The sequence below is a fragment of the Lepisosteus platostomus genome, chromosome 6, assembly GCF_059453375.1.
Source record: "Lepisosteus platostomus isolate fLepPlt1 chromosome 6, fLepPlt1.hap1, whole genome shotgun sequence".
Taxonomy (NCBI): domain Eukaryota; kingdom Metazoa; phylum Chordata; class Actinopteri; order Semionotiformes; family Lepisosteidae; genus Lepisosteus; species Lepisosteus platostomus.
The window spans coordinates 33117292-33140242 of record NC_142616.1 but is presented as its reverse complement, the minus strand read 5'-3'; positions in this window follow the sequence as shown (position 1 = coordinate 33140242).

The following is a 22951-nucleotide window of genomic DNA, read 5'->3' as shown; positions in this document are numbered from 1 at the left end:
AACTTAAGAGTATATGGACCAGAGTATTTTACATAAAGTGAAAAAAGAAATGAGTACTTAATTAACTTATAATTGTGACACATCCTGCTTGTTATATTTCATCTTATTAATTTCAGGCAAGCAGTTCCAAAAAAGAAAAAAATACGTTATCTATACAGTCAATTCCAATAAATCCCAACAAATAGAAACAAAATTAGATATAGAATTAATGGAATATGAAAAGTGAGAAAAACAGGACAGGTCTATAGTATAAAATCAGTTCCCTTTACAATACACTTACAAGGAATAGTTTAGAACCAGTGGTCGAGTTTAGAACTTGCCCTTAATAGAGGATGCCTCTCTTTTAGCATTGAAGACAAAAAGTGCTCTACCTCTGTGGGAAAGTTTTATTTATTTCTAAATATATTTAGATATGTTGAACTTCCCTTTTCTTTCTTTTTTGATTACTTATTTTACCCAGTCATTTTCACTGTTTTGACTGTAGAACTTTTGCTTTAACCTGAGTAATCTTCAGTGCAGCCATGTCTTCTGTGAATAGTTGTGCCTTCAAGTACTCTTGTTATATTGCCTTAATAAAGTTCTGTAAACCAAACCTTTAATACTGCTGGCTCATTAAGTGCAGCTCTGGTTAATGGCACCCAGATTGAATTTCTTGTATCAACAACAATGCAGGTAGTATTTAACGTTGGTTGCTGTGCGGCTTTCATATTGAGAAGGACACCTACCTTTTTAAGGAGCCCCTCTTTCCCTGGTTACAGCGAGATTAATTCTCTCAAGTATTATATGGTGAAGTGTTTCCACCTGGCTACAAAGGAGACTATTGTGTGCAATTTGTGCAAGAACATGACAATATTGTAGAGCAGTGAGTAGATGTTTTTGTCATTGAATTGTCATCGTGTCCAATCGGGTTAAGGAGGTTTACAGACTGGTATTTTTTCAAGTAGCTCACATTTATTCTGAATGGAATGACAGCTTTCCTCTCAAGTAGCACCTGGTTCTAAGACCTCCTTTTTTCATCACTTAAACACAGTGTAAGAGAACCCTGGTCGTTTACCCACTTAAACTTGAATTTCTGAATGCATGATTTCAAACAGATCGTGGAACACAAAAAAAAGACTAATTAATTATAATAACTCAACAGACATACTGTTTAGCTGAATAAAGCAAAGTATGATCTGTGTGTCTAAGAGGAAAATAAAGCAGCTTGTTTAAACTGTATATAAGGGGTGAATGGACTCAGGGATGCAGTGACAACACGGCTGATACTAGAGGCCGCCAAAGCTTCAGTTAAGAAATTGAATTGTTTTTATATAATTTACCTGTTACTGAAAATGATATGCAGTTGAATCAGATCTAATTGGTAACAGGATGGTATCTGGGATGTAGACAGTAGATTCTGATACTGTAGGTCTACTACAGACAGCAGAAGTTTGTTTGAAGTATTGTTGTTATGTGTGGTGGAGGCCATTTGTGATAAAGGTATAGTGTTATAAAGTTAGCCGAAGGGGATGTTTTTGAATACTTTTAGAGCACCCTTATTTGTGCTTATTGGTGTTTTTATTTTATTTTGGTGCCTATATTACTACAAGGGTGACATGTTGATACAATGGTCAGCATTTCTGCCTCACAGCACTGGGGCCCTGGGTTCAATTCCAGACCTGGGGTGCGATCTGAGTGTAGATTGTGTGTTCTCACTGTATTCTCACAGGTTTCCTCCAGGTTTTCCAGTTTCCTCCCCCAATCCAAAGACATGCTAGTAAGTTAACTGGGTTCTGGAGAAACTGGCCCTAGTGTGAATGTGTTTGTGTCTGTGTGTGCCCTGTCATGGACTGCTGTCCCCTCCAGGGCTTCCCAAAACAGGCTCCATCTCCCGTGACCCAGTATTCGATAAAGCAGTTAGAAAATGGATGGATAGATGTTTGAAATCTTTAATAAATCCAGGAATTTCTCGTCCTCTGTGTAAAATATGTGTAGAATTAAAATAAATCACTATCTTACTATGATCATGAAAAGGAGTCACAAAAGAGTGTACATAATGAAGAAAGAACTCATTATTATGGCAAATAATGGACTTCACTGCTCAAAATATTGGAGACAAATTACATTCATGTTAAAATAAATGTCTTAAATTCTCAATCATAAGAACATAAATAAAGTGACAAGAGAAGAAGGTCTAGCTCATTTGCAGGTTATGAGTTCATTGATTCAAGGATGTCATCCAGCTGTTTCCTAAAAGATGTCAGGGTATGCGCTTCAACATGGCTGGGTTGCTTCTTCCGTACTCCCAAATCTGGGCAAGAAAAGGCCTTCTGCTCTCGGATATAAATGCACATCCACCAAGTTTCCAGATGTTTTCTCTGGTTTGAGTTTCACTGCTCATTCTGAGGAGATCTGCTGAGTTCTCTTTGTCTGTGCCTTCAAGTATTTTGAATATATGTATCAGCTCCCCTCATAGTCTTCTCTGATCAAGACTAAGAAGATTTCAGTTTCTTCAGCCTATTAGTGGGGCAGAGCAGTGGCACTGTGGCTAAGGATCTGCACCCCTACTGCTCCAGGGGTGCTGTACAATGGCTGACCCTGCGCTCTGACCACAAGCTTCTCTCCCTGTCTGTGTGTCTGTGTCTCATGGAGAGCAAGCGGGAGTATGCTAAAAGATGAATTCCTAATGCAAGAAATTGTATATGGCTAATAAAGTGATCTTATCTTATCTTATCTTAGTGTAGGGCCTTCCCTTAAGCCTCAGAATGTATTTAGTTGCTTTTCTCTGGAATTCCAGAGCAGCAACATCTTTTCTATAATGTGGTGACCAAATGTACACAGTATTTTCATTGAGGCTTTACTAGTGCATTGAACAATTGGAACATAACGTTTCCTGATCAGTTTTTAAAAATCAGTTTTTAATTTTGTATGCTAATGTTTTGTTTGTCTTTTTAATTTTAATTGCCTCCTTATATTGTTTAGATACTGTAAATGATGTGTAACATAAATACCCTCTTCTATCTCAGTGTTTGCTCATTTTTAATTTATAGTTCATCTTTTTTGCTATCTACATACAAAACTTCACATTTGTCTGTATCAACCATCATTTTCCAGATGTTTGCCCAATCCTAAATTTTATTAAAATCTTTTTGCTGCTTTTACAGTGTTTGCTAATCCTCCTAATTTGTCATCTTTTGCAAACTTCATTAGTTTACTAACTATACCAGAATCTAGATCATTTATATAAATTAAGAATTCCTACTTCTTGCAATTTGAAAATTAATCTTTTATGAGGAACGCTATCACAACTCTTCTGAAAATCTAAATATACTATTTAATATGCCTTGTGTGTATCCATTACTGATGCTTTTTCAGAGCTGCTTTAACATGTTTGTCATATAAAGACCTACCAAACACTTTTTCTAATTACAGGTTGACTATTCCCTATCCCAAAAGATATTGATCGTTTAGTTCAGTTCTAATAATTTTATAATAAGTTACCATAACTTTACATGTAATAGAAAACTGTCTTATTGGTCACAATACAGTATTTGGCTTGGTTCTCTCACCCTTCTTATGGACATCCTTTGTATAGGCAAAATATTATCAATTATCTATCCCATGCATACTACCACTGTCTCAAGCAACTGTTTCAGCAACTACATTATTTGTTGTACCCATAATATTTTTTACTGCAAAGAAAGCACCAATAAAAATGTTATGGTTATTTATATTACTGTAACTAGCTGGTGACATGTTACTGTTTTAGTAGTTCAGGTGGGTAGCTGCGTCAGCATGCGTAGGCTGCAAAGGAACAAGTAATAGGTTTTTTCCTTGTTGAAAAGAGGAGAAGGGAAACAGCATTTTGGCTGTGGAGCCTTCTTTGTTTCCTTTTTCATTAGTTTCCTTTTTTTGCTCTCTATTTTAAGTGTATAAATCCTATTTTAAGTGTATTTTTTTTCCTTTCTATATTCATTGTCTGTTAACTGTGTCATAACATGGAGACTCTTTTTTACTTCCTTCATAATAAACACAATAAGGAAGAAAACCATTTGTGTTAATGTTATTTGAAAAAAACTGAAAAAGAATGACAACAAAAACTACTACCTTGGTACCCTCTCTTGAGTTAACTATGCCTCTTACCCATTTTTATTTTGCTACAGATTTGTCTATGGTATGTGGGAATATAGGACTTGCAAGGTGCATGTTATTAACAGTTCATGCAGCATTTCATGAGTGGTTGTAAGGGTTTCAACACTTTGCTAGTGGAAGTGGTTTAGGTGGGGTGAGAGAAGGCTGTGCTTTGGGTTATATGTTTGTTTTGGTTCTCCCTCAAAGATAGAGGATATTGTGTGATAGCTTCTGTCATTCTCATGCTTACGTTAACATACATTAGGGCTTATTCTTTAAGTTTTCTGTTTTTCATTTTCTTTTGGCCCTAATTTTTACATTGATGAATAGCTTAATTACATATTCATTTTCATAGGAACAAGTAATAGGTTTATTCCATGCTGAAAAAAGAAGAAAGAGAACACAACGTTTCGGCCGTGGAGCCTTCTTCAGGTGTGAGACAGGGCAGTAGGCAAAGGTAAAGTAGCGGGAGAACAAAGGTTGGGAGGGAGGAGGAGTGAGAGGCGGGAGCAGGGGACAGAAAGAGAGGCCAATCAAGAGGTGTGAAGTCAGAATGGGTGCAGAGAGGTGTGAAATGAAACTTCCAATGAATGGAGAAAATTTAAAAGAACAGTAGTCTGTTGTTAAGGGAAGGGAGAATGTGTGATCCTAGCTGCAGAATAATTTTAGTTTCGGTGGTCTTTCTGATGTATGAGTTCGGAAAACCGTCTTTGAGAACACAGACGGAGAGATTAGAGTGGTCGTGGCCGTCAGAGGTGAAATGAGAAACAATGGGCTTGGAGAGATCTTTAATCTTCACAGCCCTGACGTGTTCTCTGAAGCGGTCTCCGAGTCTCCTTCCTGTTTCTCCAATGTAGATGGCTGGGCATTTACTGCAAGAGATACAGTAAATAAGGTTGCTGGAGGTACAAGATGCTGTCTGGGTGATCCGGAATTGACCTGAGGGGCCTTGAATGAATGTGGTGGTGGCTGTGTACTTGCAAGTGATACAGCGAGCTCTGTTGCAAGGGAAAGTGCCTGGTGTGGATGGTTGTTGAGGGCGGTCAAGGGAGCTGTGAACAAGGAGGTTACGCAGATTAGGTGGTCGGCGATATGAGATGATAGGGCGATCAGAAAAGAGGGCCCCAATGGAGGGATCATCCTGTAGGATGGAAAAGTTGTGGTTAATGGTCCTGGGGATAGGAAGTGTGTTAGGGTGGTAAGGAAGCACCAAAGGAATGCTGTTGTTACGGCGGGAGTTCCTGATCGGGTTGATGGTCCGGGGGGTGTTTTTGGCTCGGGCAAGAGCCCTGTCAATCACACTGCTGGGGTATCCTCTGTTGATGAAAAATGAGTACATTTCGAGGGCTTGGTTCTCAAAGTCGATGTCGTCGCTGCATAATCGTCGTAACCTAAGGAACTGTGAAAAAGGAAGAGAGTTTTTAGTATGGTTGGGGTGAAATGAGCTGTACAGGAGGTAGCTGTGTGAATCCGTGGGTTTGTAATAAACTGAAGTGGACAGTCGGGGGTAGTTGATAGACAAGTGGATGTCTAGAAACGGAAGAGTGGTGGAAGATATGTTAACCGTATATTTGAGGGACAGGTGGAAGTTGGTGAAATGGTGCAGGAACAATTCAAGCTGTTCGTTGGAGCATGTGGCGGCACCGACGCAGTCATCAATATATCGTTTGTAGAGGTCAGGGACATAGCCAGTGTAGGAAGCGAAGAAGTATTCTTCTACCCAGCCGACAAAAATGTTGGCATAGCTGGGTCCCATTCTGGTGCCCATGGCAACTCCACTGACCTGTTGGTAAAAAAGATTATTGAAAGAGAATGCGTTCAGTGTGAGGACCAATTCTGCAAGGCGTACCAGGGTGTGGGTGGGTGGATCAAGCACTGTGTGTTTGTCCAGCGTGTGCTTGAGGGCTGTAAGGCCGTCATTATGGGGAATGACGGTGTACAGAGATGTGATGTCCATGGTAAAAATGTAGCATTCGGTACCCTGAAATTGGAAATCATTAAAAAGTTGGAGCGCGTGGTTGGTGCCTTTGATGTATGAGGGAAGATCTTCAACCAGCGGTCTCATGAGGCTGTCGAGAAAGGCTAAGATGTAAGTAGTTGGACAGTTACATGCTGATACAATGGGGCATCCAGGGGTGTCCGGTTTGTGGATTTTGGGAAGGAGGTAAAATTGGGATACCTGTGGATGTTCCATGATGAGCCGGTTTGCCTCCTGGGGGAGCTCATTACTGCTGATAAGAAGAGAAATGGTGGATACCACTTCCTTTTGGTAGTCAGTGGTAGGGTCCTGTTGGAGAGGGAGGTAGGCAGAAGTGTCAGTTAGTTGTCTAGAGGCTTCAAAGATATATAGATCCTTACGCCACACCACAACAGCACCTCCTTTGTCCGCTGGTTTGATGACGATATCATCCCTGTTGCGGAGAGACTGGAGCGCCTGATTTTCTCCTTGGGTGAGGTTAGACCTATGTTTACTGGGTATAGAGAGTGCCTTGGGAGCTTGATTAGTGCATTGGTTGATGAAATAATCAGCTGGTGGAAAACGGCCAGAGGAGGGAGTCCAACAGCTCTGTTTGGGATTAATGTTGTTAATGACATCAATAACCGGGTTGTTATCAGCTGCCTGTGAAGAGGAATTGTCGGCAAAATGTGCTCTGAGACGGATCCTGCGGTAAAAGCGGTTAAGGTCGACATTGATCTGGGGGATGTCCAGCTTCCTGGGAACTGGTACAAAACTGAGCCCTTTGCTGAGGAGGGATCGCTCATCCTGTGAAAGGGAAAGGTCAGAAGGTATGGTGACAACAAGGTTAGGGTTGGTGAGGGTTTTCGGGGTGTTGATGGTTTTCTTCTGTAGAAGATGACTGAGTTTTTTGTCCTTCTCTGTAGTGAGAAACTGGTAGAGTTTAGAGTTGAGAGATCTAATGAGGTTAGTCATGAAGGGAAGATGATGTGGAGCTGTCAGACGAAGAAATTCCTTAGCCTCTTTGATGTTTTTGTCGGAAAGGATAATCTGTTTTTTGAGGGAGAAAATGGTAGAGAGCATTAGTTTCCTAGAAAATTGTTTTAGAAGTCTCTGAGTGTTACTCTGGGTGGTATCAGAGTCAAAAGAAAAGGTATTAAATTTAAGGCGAAATCCTTTAGGGATGATATTATGTCGACGACATCTGTAAAGGAATAGAAGGTGGTTAGAAGGCCTGGTCTTGGAACAAAAAGCTGTGAAGAGACGGAATGCTGGTTTAGTGAGAGAAGCGGGCAAGTGGCCCAGGAGAAGAAGGCTCCACGGCCGAAACGTTGTGTTCTCTTTCTTCTTTTTTTCAGCATGGAATAAACCTATTACTTGTTCCTTTGCAGCCTACGCATGCTGACGCAGCTACCCACCTGAACTATTCATTTTCATATACATATTCAATTGTATTAATGAAACTCTGAAGAGAAAAAAGGTATACTTGTTCCTTTAAAAGTGAAAGTCAGATATACCATTATTGCAGGAAACACATAGAACAGACTCAGAACATCTGAAACTAGAGTGTAAATGGAACTCAGAACTCAGAACACATCCTACTGTAGGTGGAGACTTTAATTTATTTCTGGATTTCACACTGGATACAGTAGGTTCTCTTCCAAACCATTAATTTTAATCCAAGCAGCAAAGCCATTAAAAAAGGAAATGGTGGACTTGTAGACATTTGGAGATCTCCAAACAAATGTCAGTAGGAATATTCTTTTTTATTCACAAAAGTATTGTATTTTAGAATATTTTCTTATTCACAAAGAAAGAGAATATTGGATTGATTCATACAGTTATTTGCCTAGCATACTCTGAGACTATGCACTTTTAGTGCCTATAATCAGAAAACCAGGTTTGACATGAAACTATAAGCAGTGGTGGTCTTTGGGTTCATAGCTTTTCTAAACACTAGGCTTGACGTCTTCCTGGCTATAAATGAAGCCCCCTTTCTCCAGCTGTGATTTGGAGATCAATGAAAGCATACTTAAGGGCTCAGATTCTGGCTCAGATTCTGGCTTATTCTGCTGGTATAAAGAAAGAATATCAATTGCAAACCAAATCACTAGAAATTAAAATGAATTTATTAGAACTTTAATTTATTTGGGAGCACTTTAAATCCAAAGACAATTTAGTGTTTCAAAAACTAAAATTGATATTCTTTCCACTGAAGAAGCAGAAAATGCACTCTTGGAGAGTAATAAAAATCACCATTATTACAAATGTGGAGATAAAGTGGGATAATTATTGACATGGTAGATCTGCAGAGAAAAAACAAAGCTCGAAAACTGTATTAAGGTTGTCTGCTAACAAAACTATTAAAGACTCTAAACTCATTAACTTTGAATTCATGCGATATTATGTAACTGTGTACCTCTCAAGAACATGTTATTAAAACATGTAACTTTTTAGACAAGTTTAATATCCCATTATTAAACGATGAATCTCAAGACCTTTAGAAAGCCATCATTTTTAAAGAAGAGATTCAAGACGGCATTGCTTGTTCATCAGTGGGTAAAACCCCAGGCCTGGATGGCTTTTCTATTGACTTTTTAGAGCCCTACTGTCTAAACTGATTTACCCCCTTTTAAATATGTATATTAATGCAGTGGGCAATTGTTGTATACCTATTACAATGGAGCAAGTGCTATTAACAGTCTTGTTAAAATCTGATAAAGATGCCAAGTTATGTGGGTCTTATAGGCCCATATCTGTATCAAATTCTGACTGTAAGATATTGATGATTATTGCACCATGACTTGAATGGGTTTTACTACATCTGGTACATATGGTTCAAATAGGTTTTATCCAAAATCATCCCTCATTTAATAATACACAAATAGTCATGAAACATTTTGTGCTAAACAAGTTGACTTCCCAGTTGTAGCTGGATGCAGAAAAAAGCTTTTGACTGAGTAGAGTGCTGTTACATATTCACAGTTATCCCTTTGGTCCTAGATTCCTTAATATGTTCTGCATGCTATACCAGTTGCAGCAATTCAAACAAACCCGGACATGTTACCTCAATTCTCCTTATCAACTGGAAAAATTAGACAGGGTTGTCCCTTGTCTCTTTTGCTCTGGCAATTGTGCCTCTAACAATTATTATATCTCACTGCTTAAAAAATGGCCTTGAAGTTTTCTAAATAACAAGGTGGCCACCTATGAGCTCCACCCTACTGTATATGCCACACTGACCAAACTGCCACATGGGGGACTATACTGTACATTATAATCACCACCACCAAATCCAAATGGGAACAGGACCTGGACTGTACCTTTGAAGATGCCCCAGATGTAAGGTCAACATAGAGTCCCTACTACATATGCTCTGGTCATGTTCAACAAAAGATTTCTATATGTTACTGAAGAAATCACAACAGTAGTTTTAAGATTTATTTTATTTGGTGAATATTCTCCATTGCAACACAGAGGGGGTGCAAACATTAGATTCACCAATAATAGCTTATATGTTAGCTATAAAGTGTTTAGCTTTACCTCGGAAATCATGTGAATCAAGTGAATCAGAGAATTGTCCTCCTATGTTCTAACTGAGTCAATTCTGCATTGTTCTGTAAAATTTGAAAAAAAAAAGCAAATGTATTGGAAAAGCACTGGGTGGAAGATGTTCCTTGCATAAATGAATATATCCAGTCCAGAAAAGGTTGAGGACACATGTTGATGCCATAGTGTCTTAATTGTCTGTAACAGTCAATTTTTTCTTTAGATTTGGGCCTATTGAGCTTCTATCTTTGTTCTTTGCATTGTACTAGTTTCTGCATGTCTGTACACATGTATCTACAGAAACATTTGTATACAACAGTTACATATTTAGAACCCAATCACTGATTTGCACTCCTTCCTAAGCAACTTACAAAGAAATTACATTCTGCCCCACTTGACATTGTCTGCTCATGAGTAGTTGCTGCACATTGATGCTGCAAATTGGTGGTGGAGGGGAGTTCCTATTACCTGTAAAGTGCTTTGAGTGGAGTGTCCACATAAGTATAAGCAATTATTATTAGTATTATTAGTTTTGCTGTTATCAAGTTTGTAAAAGTTTAAATATGTGTGGATTCATAATTGCTAAATAACAAGCTTAGTTTCTTCTCAACCCCCAAAAACATCTGTATTAATAACAGACAAGATTGTTATTGTGGAGGCTTTTGAGTAAGTTGTTAAGGTTTATATATATTTATAAACTTATATATATATAAGGTTTATAAACTGCACATATTTTAACCCCTACATATTCCTAAGACACTTGTGCAACAGTTCTTTATTAAAGACATGACATAACTTTTGTATTGTTTACATTTTCGCAGCAAATATTGCAACGTATTACAGAGCTAGAATGCTTTGAAAATTAGGAAGATAGAGCTGCTCAGAAGAGTCTTTCAGTTATTATTTCTGTGAATAATTTTCAGTGTCTTATAATACATTTAAGCTGTAAGACTTACTGGGCTGGTTCTTTTGTAAATCTGGTAGTTTGATTGAGTGTAAGATGCTACATGCTATACATCTGGAATTGATTTCAGATTACATTCAAGCCCACATTGACTTGTGCTAGGAAATATTAAGGAATAAAGGACTGCTTGAGTTTGAGAATTAAGTGTAAAACTGAACCTGGTTGTGTGCCAGTGCAGTTTAATAATCTTTTTGAGAGGTTTTAGAAACTGAGTTATATTGAAGCCCTCACATTCAAGGGCAAGCCTACAAAGAAGTTACTATCAAAGTATTTTGCTTTTGCCATGACCTGCTCTGATACTCAATGAATTTCAAATTAGTGTTCACAGAAACACCATTAGATATTGAATAGATAATTGAGTTACTGTTAAATCACAAATTGCATTAATCCCTAAAAATGGGAAGCATTTTCTTCCTGTGAGCCTTATGCCGTACAATATAGTCACAAAGGCAAACTTAAACTTTTTAAAGAAGCTCTAACTGGACAGCAAATATAGCAACAACAATGACAACAACAATACTCTTTGTTTAATATTGCTTGCAAACAGTTAATTTAGAAATTTAGAATGTAATTATACAGTATTATGTCATTGTTGATACTGTACTTTTTCCAGAGTACTTTAATAATAACATTCAATTAGTGAAAATGATGTTTAAAGGCAGGTCAACAAATACTTAGGCGATTCCAGGCACAGAGGGACTTATGAAGATAGCTTTTTGATGACAGGAATTTGAACCAAAATATTTTCACATGTTCACAATGAAACCCCTATAAAGCTGACATGTGGAACCAATTTTGATCCTTTTGGAGACTGCCAAGCAAGTGACTTGGAAAAACTGGAGTCTTGAAGGAAAGCATTAACACCTCAGTGTGCCTGATGAGCAAAAGAGGATAGGATGGGGTGATCTTAAAGCACTGCTCTAAAGTCACTTGGCACTACTGATAAAAAACACTTCCGTGTTACATTGTTAATACTTGATTTCATACAGAGATTTAAAATGCAATGCTTGACCCAGAGAACAGCTGTTATTAGTGCTGTGAATTAATGCCTTTTCCATCACCTAAATAGCCTCATAGTCATACCATTCTGAAGTAAGTAATTACAGTAGGTAATCCTAACTTCATTGTAAATTATGGTAGCTAATCCAAGTATTTTATGAAGTGTGAAAGATTACTGCATTAAAACTGCATTTGCAGGGAAACAAACGTTTTAAATAGTAATTTATTAAAAACCCATTTATACATTTAGATTAGTAACTTTTGAAGACTTTGTGTTTAAAAAAGAGTGAGTAATTTAAGGATACTGAGTTATGCGATGCACATTTCTTAGACAAACATAAATTATGTATCAGTTAGTGTTAACCTAATGTTAATTCTTATCATACAAATTATTTTTAATCAACATAATAATATAAAGGGTAACTAGTTGAAGCTTTATATTGGATTATAATGTGTGCTCAATTTGTTAATGGTTTGCAAAGACCTGCAGATTTCTTACCTCATAGAAGAGCACAGAAAAGACCTATTTTAAAACATTTAGATTCTTTCAATGCATTCTCAGTGTCTTTATGTAAGGTACTATTGGGTCATTTGGTTGCTGACTGTAGATCTGTGTGTGTCACCACCATGGTTGTGTGTTATTGTGTCTGGGCACTCTATGGCTTCAGCTTCTTTTTTTATGGGTAGCAGCTTTAAATTAATTTTTAAGTTTAAGCCAGGGATTTAATACAGCAATAAAAAACATTTTTTTCCAAGTAAGGTTTGCACAGATAAAACATGATTGGTTGTACATTTTTTTTACTGCAGTGTAAAAACAGTATTACTGTGAGTAGCTTAATGCAGACAAACATCAAGTTATAATTTACAGTATTAAATAACACAGTGGTGTTGTGATCTTTAAAGCTTTGTGTTGCCGGTACCTTTTCCTTGAATCTCTTCTCTGCTTGGAAAGTTTGTGTGGTTGACACTAGTTGCTGTGGTTACCTCTTATGGTCTAAATAAAGTGTTGAAGTATTCTTTGACACTCTCCTTTGTGAGCTCCTGGAAAAGCTGGCTTTAGAAAAGCTGTACTTCTGTGACTCATAAAATATCAGAGCTGTTCATACAAGATTCACTTTGTGGTCATTACAGTACATTATATGGCAGGCTTACGCCTTTGCACAGCTTAGTAATTTTCTGGGCATTGTGGGAGTCAGCGACGGCTAAGACAAAGTAGGTGTAGCATAACAACTGAGATTATACATTGTCAATGGGAGAAAGAAAAGCTGCTATTTTTATTTCAAATCATGTTGAAGTTTTATGTACAGAGCAGTATTTAAAATGCCAACTGGCGTATTGCAGCAAAAAAACCTGAAAGAAACACAAGATGATTTAATATTATCTGATGGTAAGAGTGCCAGGTGCCTATGTTGTTTGTAAAGATACATGGAGATAAGATATACTACTTTATAATCACAAAATTGACTTATGCTTTACAGTAACAGAAAATGGAACACACATTATTTATTGGAATAGTGAAGATATTTAGTAAAATTACTTTTCATGAGTCTCTAGTTGTGGGCTTTATTACATTAGAATTTTGCTCAGCTTGTAAGGTGATCTGTATAGCCAGGAGCTTGCTAGTCTGATTCCTAATCATGCCAAGCAAACTATTTTGGTTGGGAATTAACTGACAGAACTGCTAGAGCAACAAGAAAAAGGACTGGATTTGATTCTCCTTGATAGCACAGTTAAATCTACAAAGCAGACATTGTTTCAGGCAGCAAAGACTGAGTTGAAATGCCCTCTTACTGGGTCATAGCAATATTCTTCAGGAAAAAATGGTCTACTCTGGTTTATAAAGCTGCCTTCTTTGAAATGAAAGCCATGCCAAAGAAGTCATGCATGCTCATCTATCTTCAGTCCCTTTGCTTTTGTGTGGATTTCAGACAAAATAGTCAGGCATTTTAGAATATTTCAGAACTGTGGGACAAGAAACTGATAAGATATTTAAGACAATCCTCTAGAAATTTCACAAATCACTCAGGACTTTATCTCTGAGTTTAACTGTGTCTGGACCATAAGTTACTTAAAAAAAATGGTAATCAAATATTAGCTTGCATTTTTTATACTTTATCAATAAAAATAATTTCTTTAAAAATAAAGTACCAGGATTTAATTTATCAAAGGTCATCTGAATAGCAATTAAACCAGAGTTAAAGCTGCCATTTCTCCCTGAGTGTCATGAATCTCGTTAAAAAAACAATTTCCCAAAGAACAAAGATCAAGCAATATGCATTCCAGATTTTCACACAGCTCCTTTTTGTTTAAAGTTCAATCCTGAGTTAAAATTTCAAAGATTGCCCATTAATTGCACTGGCATGCAGGTGCATAGAGCTGGGCATCCTGACATGGTTAATTAGGAAGCTTGGAATAATGCCTCTGTTTTAGAGGGTTGCTTTCTTGGAGGTGTGACGATGGCTGCCGTGTCTTGCATGGAGTCACTATAGTAGAATTTGTTCTTCTTTGTTCAGTTTAAGGTTGGCTGGTTTGTATTTTTAAGTGGGTTTTTGTTGGCCAAGTTTTTGATTTGGGCTTTAGCCACTCCCATGTTGTTGAGAAGAAACACACCTCCACATGTGTTTTCAAACAATATCACTTCACCTGCTGTTTCAGACAAGGTTTTTCTTTGGAGTTCCTTGAAGCAAAGAACGTGGATTTTGATTTAAATAACTTGAAAAACAGGACTTTAAGCCTGTGTGTATGAAGAGGAAGTGAATATCTGCATATCCATATATATGTATAAAAAGAATTCTAAGGTTTTTAGTAATATCCTTCACTGATTTGATGGTATTTAAATCCCAGCTTATCCATTCATTTCTATGAGACCACTACAGTATATATTTTTTTAAAATGGAGGAATAAAACAGAAATATTTAACAAAAATGACACACTATACAGTTTTTATTAAAGAAAACAAGAATCATTTTAATCATGTACAAAATGTGTCTTGTAATATGTGTTAAGGAATAATGTATATATAATTTTCCTCTCTCTTAAAGCAGACTACAACGGTGTTTATATAGCTTATGCATGTCAATGTCTTGATTTCAAACTCCTAACTGAAAGTGGAAGAAGGAAAAGTCTCTCTAAAGTAATTACTGTACTTAAGGCTTGTTAAATAGTAGTTTGAGACCAGCTACAGCACAGATATGTATTCCTGTGTGGAGGATCCCTGCTTGTGGTAGTGTGGCTCTTGGGAGCTTCATATACTGTATAAACTGTTCAATACACATGTTAAAGAACTTGGTTTATTACTGTGGAAAACAAAAGAACAGCTCACTCTTCTGAAGTCTATGTTAAATTGCAGACAATACCCTGTTCACCCAACATATACAAAAGGAAATATACAGACTTACAGAACTGTGTTTTCCAAGTACTAGCTCACTGGCCAACTGACACAGAGTGAAGGACAAGTACGACATTTATATCCACAAACAGATTAGTAATCACCTCATATTACGTTCCATTAACAATAAATCAAGTATGCATTTACGATTTACATTACAAAGTCAATACATCCTGTAGCAGTGACTTGAAGGTACTGCAGGCCTATGCAAAATATTTTTTGTGTATTACCTCAAAATTCTGGAGAAAAAAAGTAAAGTTAAATTAAATTTAGCCTTGTGCAGTACTCGAAGTATACTAACATTTTCTCAGATGTGCTTGAGTACAACAACTGCATATCTTTACAACAACAAAGTGTAGTACCATGTGTAACTACAATGAAGCATTCTGTTCTTTTGTGGAAAATATAGCACTGAGACATATGAAATGCACATGTCATTTTATTGTCCTAAACATGAATAAAGAATGGCATTTGCCTGTACATGGCAAAGGGAAGGAATATTAAAGTCAATTTTCAACTGAATTTTCTTTAGATAAAATGATCCTACTGTATATCATAAATGTACAGGAAGAAGCTTGAAGTGCAATACAATTAGCAATGTGCTTCTCCTCTTAACAGTTAAATCCAGATATGAACACATTACAGCATTATTAAAGACTACATTCAGTTGTGCAGGTAGCTGGGATCAGGAATATTAGATTACATAATAATGGACCTATTTAGCTTTCACATCATTACTTATCAGGCACATTAGTTTAAAACCTCCAATTCTGTACTTGGCTTTATTGAGCTTTGAAAAGATTAAGTTTCTGAGCTTTTGTTAATGAATATCACTCAGAAATGCCATGCTTAGAATAGTAGCAGCTTCTTTCCCTCCTTACAAAACGGTAGTAAGCATAATTTCTCAAAACCTATAGCATACTGTGAAAAAAAAACAGTAAGAATTTAAAGAGAAACAGGCAGTAAAATTGTAATAGAAAAGGGAAGAATGCACTGCCCAGCAGCTTTTCAGTTTCAACAATAAACAAATGCAGTATGAATTGTTAGGATTTCCTTGTGTAACATTAAAAAGACAATGTACTAACTCTTTATTCAGACTTTCAGACATGCCTTGAACTTAATGAGAAAACTGATGTGTAAATGTCTGTTTTGAAATACAAATTTGAAACACTTTGTTTAATTCTATATGATGAAATGACTTTAAGTAAAAGGACTGGGATTCCATGATTAAATCTATAAAAACCTTTACTGCACTTCAGTCTATTTTTAATGTCGTTTACAAATGGAAGCCTACATACATTTGTTAGTGTCTTTCAGTAAGATAATTACTTGCTGAGTGCTCTGAAGTAAAACAATAGGGCTTATTTCAAATTATATTTTGTTTTAAACAATTAAGATTAAATATATATTTGCTTTAGCTTGTGATTATGTATGCACTGCCTAGAAGCACCACATGTCTTTGTTTAAAAGTACTTTTCATTCCTTGTTTTGTAATGTAGGTATTTATTAATCTTCAGCAGATGACCATAGTGACGTACAATGAATACAAACTTATTTTGTGGAAGTAAAATAGATACAAAAACTCTTCCTATGCTATCCCATTTTTAAAATTGTAAAATGATATGTTCACATGTTTTAATTAATATTTTAATATTTTATAAATGCTCAAACTGAAGGTTTTAATGGTACGATAAGTTATGGTAAGTGTCAGCAAAAACTAAGGTGAAAAAAATTAAGTATGTTGATTGCATAAGTCTTTAGACCAGTGAACTCAATATTTTGTGGAAGCACTTACTTTATGGCAGCTATTACAGCAGCAAGACTTTTAGATAAATGTTCTCCAACTCTCTCAAGGTGCTTGTGGATTACTTACAGACCACAGTTTTTGGTCTTCTACAGGATTCAAGTCAGGATATTGACTGGTGCACTCAAGGGTACTCAGCTTCTTATTCTTAAAGCGCTCCAATGTATCTTTGCTTCATCGTCCTGGTCAAATGTGAATTTTCCTCCCAATTTGGGTTGAAGCAGTGTACTTGCTGAAGATTTGCCAGTACTTTGCTCTTTTCCCATCGTTTTTGAAAAGCTTCCCAGTTCCTGATGATGAGAAGCAGAACTATCACATAAAGCTGTCACCACCATGCTTGACAACGGGGATGGTGTTGACTGATGAATGCACTATATTGGGTTTGCATCAGATCTAATGTTTTGTTCCATTTCATATCTGACCACAATACCTCTTGCTATATCAACTATTTATAATATCACTTAGGTACTTTGTTGCATACCCCATGTGGGATTTTTTAGTTCCATATACTGTATGCCCTTTTTATGGACTGAAAGGGATGGTGGTACTGTAGATTCCTGGACATTTTCTCCCATCTCGGCCATTGAACTCTGTAACTCTTTTAAAGTTACCACTGGCCTCACCTTGACATCCCTAACTAGATTCCCAGATTCCTTCTTGTCCAGCTGCTCATGTACTGTAGAAGACATAATCTTATATAGGCAGTTGTTTTGAGGGCTTCTCATCCTTCAAGACTGAATCTTTTCTTGATCTTCTGCCTGCCTGAGGGACTTTACAGTCATAGGTGTATTTATTATGAAATCACTATTATTGCACCCAGACAGAGGCCACTCAAAATAATGGTCTGGCATACTAACACTATTTTGTGCACCTAAATTAATTTAAGTTTGCCACAGCAAAGGGTTTGAATAGTTATGCAATCATGATTTTTCCAGTTTTCTTACACAAGTTTCCTCTTTAGTTGTATTTTGTGGTTCTGCTTTCAAGTTATGGATTAATTTGTATTAATTTGTGTATACAACACAATTATTGCTACTTCAAAGTGTCATGCCTATAAAGCAACAAAATATCAGAACTGTGCAAGGGTCTGAATACTTTAACGAGGCACAATCTGTTCTTATATACCACTGTATACGTTTAGAGTAAATAATTGAAATACACATGTCATTTTATATTCCACTGAATTTGTGCCGTTTTAAGAAAAGATTCACAAATCATGTTTGGCTTCGACCAAAAATATTTTTCCTGTAAAAATTAAGGTAGTTTAAAAGAATTCTTAGTTTAAAAGAGAAATAATTTATTACTTTTAATTCATTATATAGATGACAACATGTTATAAACTACACCTGCATTTGTAGTTCAAAGTCTTACAAAATCCCTAATTAAAACATCTGTTTCTTCTTAAAAATAGTTAACAGAAATACATTGGTGCCAAGGCTATAAAAATATGTACTTTTTATGATCATGTAATTACCTGAAAACCTAGTGCTAACAGTAAACACACTGAGCTTGAGTTACAATTCCATATTGACTTGATGAAGCATTCATAAGGGGCAAATTATGAAAGAAAAGTAATTCTTTCCTTTTTGTTGGGTTGGAGTGATGTCAGATCTAAGTAATTTCTGGTAATTATAGAATACTTTATTATAGTAAAAAAATACTATATATAAGTTCTAAAAGTTGTAGAATGTATTTAACAAACTTACCTTATTAAATGTTTTATTGTACTTTCTACATGAAATCACTGCTGTAACTGATTGTAATTGGCTGCACAGATGCTTCAGGACTGGAATTGCACATTCCTAAAGACTGTAAAGGATTAAAGTCTAGGTCTTTCAGACATTTTCATTGTCTTTTCTCATTCAAATGAATAGCAAAACCATTAAAATTGACCAATCCCGAAATGAATAGTGATCAAATAAATTTAAGGATGTTCTTTTGTTTTTCACAGCTTAGTATGAAAGCTGTTGAACAATTGTTAATACATCACTGACTCATAACATGAATCATGATTCAGTACTTTTTGCCAAGCCAATAAACTCTTGTTGCCTGCTATTTTACTTGCATTGAAAGACAAAAGTCCAAGTATTTTTATAAGCGTCTAAGAGCTTTAATTGTCAACAAAGTGCTCTTTTTATATACTGTTTTAAATACAAATATTTAAACAAAATATCAATATAAATATATAAATTGTAAGTATGAAACTTAATATAATTAAAATACAGTATATAATAACTATTTTACACCAGAGATTGTTTACAATTAGTTTCGCAATGTTTTTTTTTCAATAAGTGTGTAACAAAAATGTGATACAACTACATACAACTGTTTTTGTATTCTGGAGAATAAAGAATCAGATCAACAATGTTCCAGATGTCTTAACTTGATAAAGGATAACCCAAGATCAAAACTGTTGGTTTTATTTTTAAATCCACCACGTTTTATTATGTAGCCACCCAAGTTGAATTCCTAACCTGCGTCTCTATGTCTCAATTCGCCACGTCGATTTCCGTACCCACACAGCCGTCCCCATCCCACTTTCCCATAACGCCATCCATATTTGGACACTCTGTAATCTTTCTTGAGGTCAACACTGATTTGTGGAGGGGCACGCCCCTCACTGACATCATCATTAGCTTAGTGTGGCGTCACAGGAGCCACTGTTTCACTAGGAACCAAGGGAGTCCTTGTTACCCCATACCTATTACCAGTGACACTGACCAGTTTTGCAGGAGCACAAACAGCTGTGTTTTAAAATGCATGTACTTTATGAGTGTTTCCATTATTTTAGCTTCTTTGTCCTTCTATGTGTTATGAATTTGTTTGGCATTTCCTATAATTAAGAATTAACCATCTCCACTCCGCCTCAAGTTTAAAATAATTGAGGTAGCAGTAGCTTATTATTTAGGAGGAGACACCATTACTATCGGCACGCTGTCAAAAACACAGACGTATCACAAAGGGTCATGCTGCTCTGTATGAGTCTTTAGGCACCCATTACTGTATGTGTAAATCACTTGATCTTCCAGAGGGCTTTAGTTTAGATTTAAGCTTCTCTCTTAATAAGAACCTTTTTTTTTGCATAGATGATATAATTAGTAATTGCGAATTGCTGACCCCATCACACATATTAATTCTTTGCAAACCATTTCCTTGGTAAGCAAAAAAAAACAGCTGACTAAACTGGAATTGAAAGCAGCCTCTACAATTATAGTAAAGCATAAGAGATCAGGAAAGTTAAATGAATTCCATTAGAGAGAGAGAGGTTGCTTTAATCTACAAAACGTTGGTTATGTTAAATTCAAAGCTGTTTATACAACAGTGAAGAGTTTAGTCCATTAATAATGTAAACTGTCTTTGTGGATTTTAATGTTAACGAAGAAATGCAATATATTGTCTACTGCACTTTTGATACTGAGCATTTTTCTGTAGAACATTAGTATGATTAGGAAAAACATTGTTTTATTTTATTTCAGTACAAACTGGAACAAAAAATGCTGTTCATAAGCTCAACAGGTACTCAGTTGTAAAGTAAAAAATACATTTTATCACAATCTTATGGACCTTTGAGATATACATAGTGTAACATTTGGAGTTCAGATTATGAGAAAAGTTGGAATTTTCACAGTCAAGCTAAAATGTCGTTATTAAGCAGTGTGACATTTTTTCTTTACTTCTTAAATAATATGCTCTCCTAAAGCAAATGCTGAACCAGACCTGTCCCCTCTTTAGACAATTCTATGCTGTTGAAGAAAATGCTCACAGTCTTCCCATTATGACAAACAGCACCAAGAATGAAACAGGAATATTATGTTCTGTAATATAATCTGCAATAAGTATTCAATATAACCTTGTAATATTCACAGTTCAATACTTATTACTTTGGTTCATACAATGTAAAAATTAATGCATTATATAAAACATGGATGATCGAAGAAGATGGAATGGGCTGAAATATTATAGGAATTATTTTCATCTTGAAGTGACAAGAACTATGATTGCTGATTATTTTAGAAATCTATTTTTCACAGTAGAAAAGACCGTGGCAGCAGAAGAGGAACAAAACACATTTAGCACGCAGCTTTACTTATGTTTATGTAGTTATTTATTTCTCGGCAGCCTCTACTTTACTCACAGCAATTACAGTTAATGCCTGGTGTTAAATGCATGGAAAAGTGGAATGTGTTAGCTGAGGAAAAAAAAACAATTAGTTTAAGAATAAAGTAATCACAAAGTTGGCAAAAGCATTGCAAATCTCGTTTAAACTGCTTAAAAAACATGTAGTGTTCTTCGGCAGTGCAATGTACCACACAAGTGTACTTGCTAATCAGCTCTCAGAATTATATTGCTTTAAATTACATACACTAAGTCATGGTTTTAATTGCAGGCCATGCTGTCTTATTCTAAATGTCTCCCCAAAGCAAAACTAATTATTTTAAATTAAATCTTAAAATTTTTTAAAAAATCTCAGTTTCTTGACAGTAATTAATAACAGTATTCCAAATTGTATTTTTCTGTCAATAAGATGTTTTCCCAGCAATTTAATATAAGCTAAAAGCTCCCAAGCCTATTGTTTCCCTCGTTCTCAGTGGTAAGAGTTGTTGATTTATATAGTTACTATTGGACCATGTGTCTGTTGTATAACAAATCCCTCTACAGAACGCTAACAGGTTACAATTACATTTTGAAATCATCATTCTCTTTTTTTAGGACTGGTCTGGTTTAAAATATTTTAGAAATGTGTCTTATGCAACAACAACCTATAATTGTCCAGCATCATCCTACATGTAATCTCAATTCTCATAGAAAATATATATTTATATTGGATAAGGTACTGTAGTTCATTTTTTACATTCTGTGGGGAACCCATTAATGTAGAACAAATCTGATGATCCATCTAATCCATTCTAGTGAACCAGAGTGAAATGTATTTTTTTAGTAAGTTTAGCCTGTCTGGAAATATTAAAATTGCTTAGCTAGTTCAGATTATCTAAATTCAGATTGATTTCTTAAACCAGACACAAGTATGCTTGACTCATTTGTAACTGTTCAACACATTGTTATTGATTAAGTTCAGCACTTAGTTTTCAAGTAACCCTGAACCATCATCCTAAATCATAACCCTTTAGCTTGTGTATTATCAGTTAGCATGAAACATTTAAAAAAAACAAAAGAGATAGATACAGAAGCCATGTGAGGTACTGTATTATAATTCTGTATGGAACACTAGGGGGAGCATGAGCAAATAAGACAATTTTGTAAATGCAGTTTCCTATGTTCTTAAAGGTCACAACAGGTAATAATTCAAAGTACTGAGAAATAATATAATATAGAACTAAGATTTCTTGTTTTGTGGTCCTGGGAAACCTGAAGTGTTTTGGAAACAAACAATAACAAGATTCAAAATTCCTTCCATTCCTCCCACCTCCCCCAGAAATCAAGCTATACATGTAGTTAAAATAATAATACAAAAAAGGATCTTAAATTACTTTAGCACCAAGGGGTTCAGAGCCATACAGCTGAACATTAACATAGTTTGCTCATGAATTTGAATATGGAATTTTGAAAGAATGTAGAGGAAAACAGACCAAATGGGAACAATTACTACACAGCATAGCCTCCATGGTAAAAACAGAAACAAAACTAGATGGACCACTCATTTCAACTTCACACTTTTAGTAATTGCTTCCAGTAAGGAACTTGGAATGTCAATCTCATGTGGGATTCAAACTCAAATTACCTTCTGGATTAAAGGAAAGCATTACTATTTATGTAAATGCAGTGGGGATGTGTAGGGTCTAAAGTAGTTTCAAATAACAGATGTTCTGGAAAGCTGGTAAGTTTTTGGTAAAAAATGATGAGAAATCAAAAAATGAGTATTACTTTTGGAACAAAAATCCATATCATCTGATCAGATGACTATACAAAGATGAAATAAAAATTAATGCAATGCAAAGCTTTATGTACAGTAAAAGCAAACAGCAGAACATTCTATCAGTATTAAGCCACATAATCTTATGAGGCCTTTCCCAGGTGTTATTACTTAACTGTTAAACTAGAGTTTGAAGGGACAATCCAAAATGTTACATTAGCTATCATTCTAATGCTTTTAATGACTACAATAATTCACAAATCTTTATATTTTTCATTTCTGAAAAATATCTTTAATGGTACACAGCC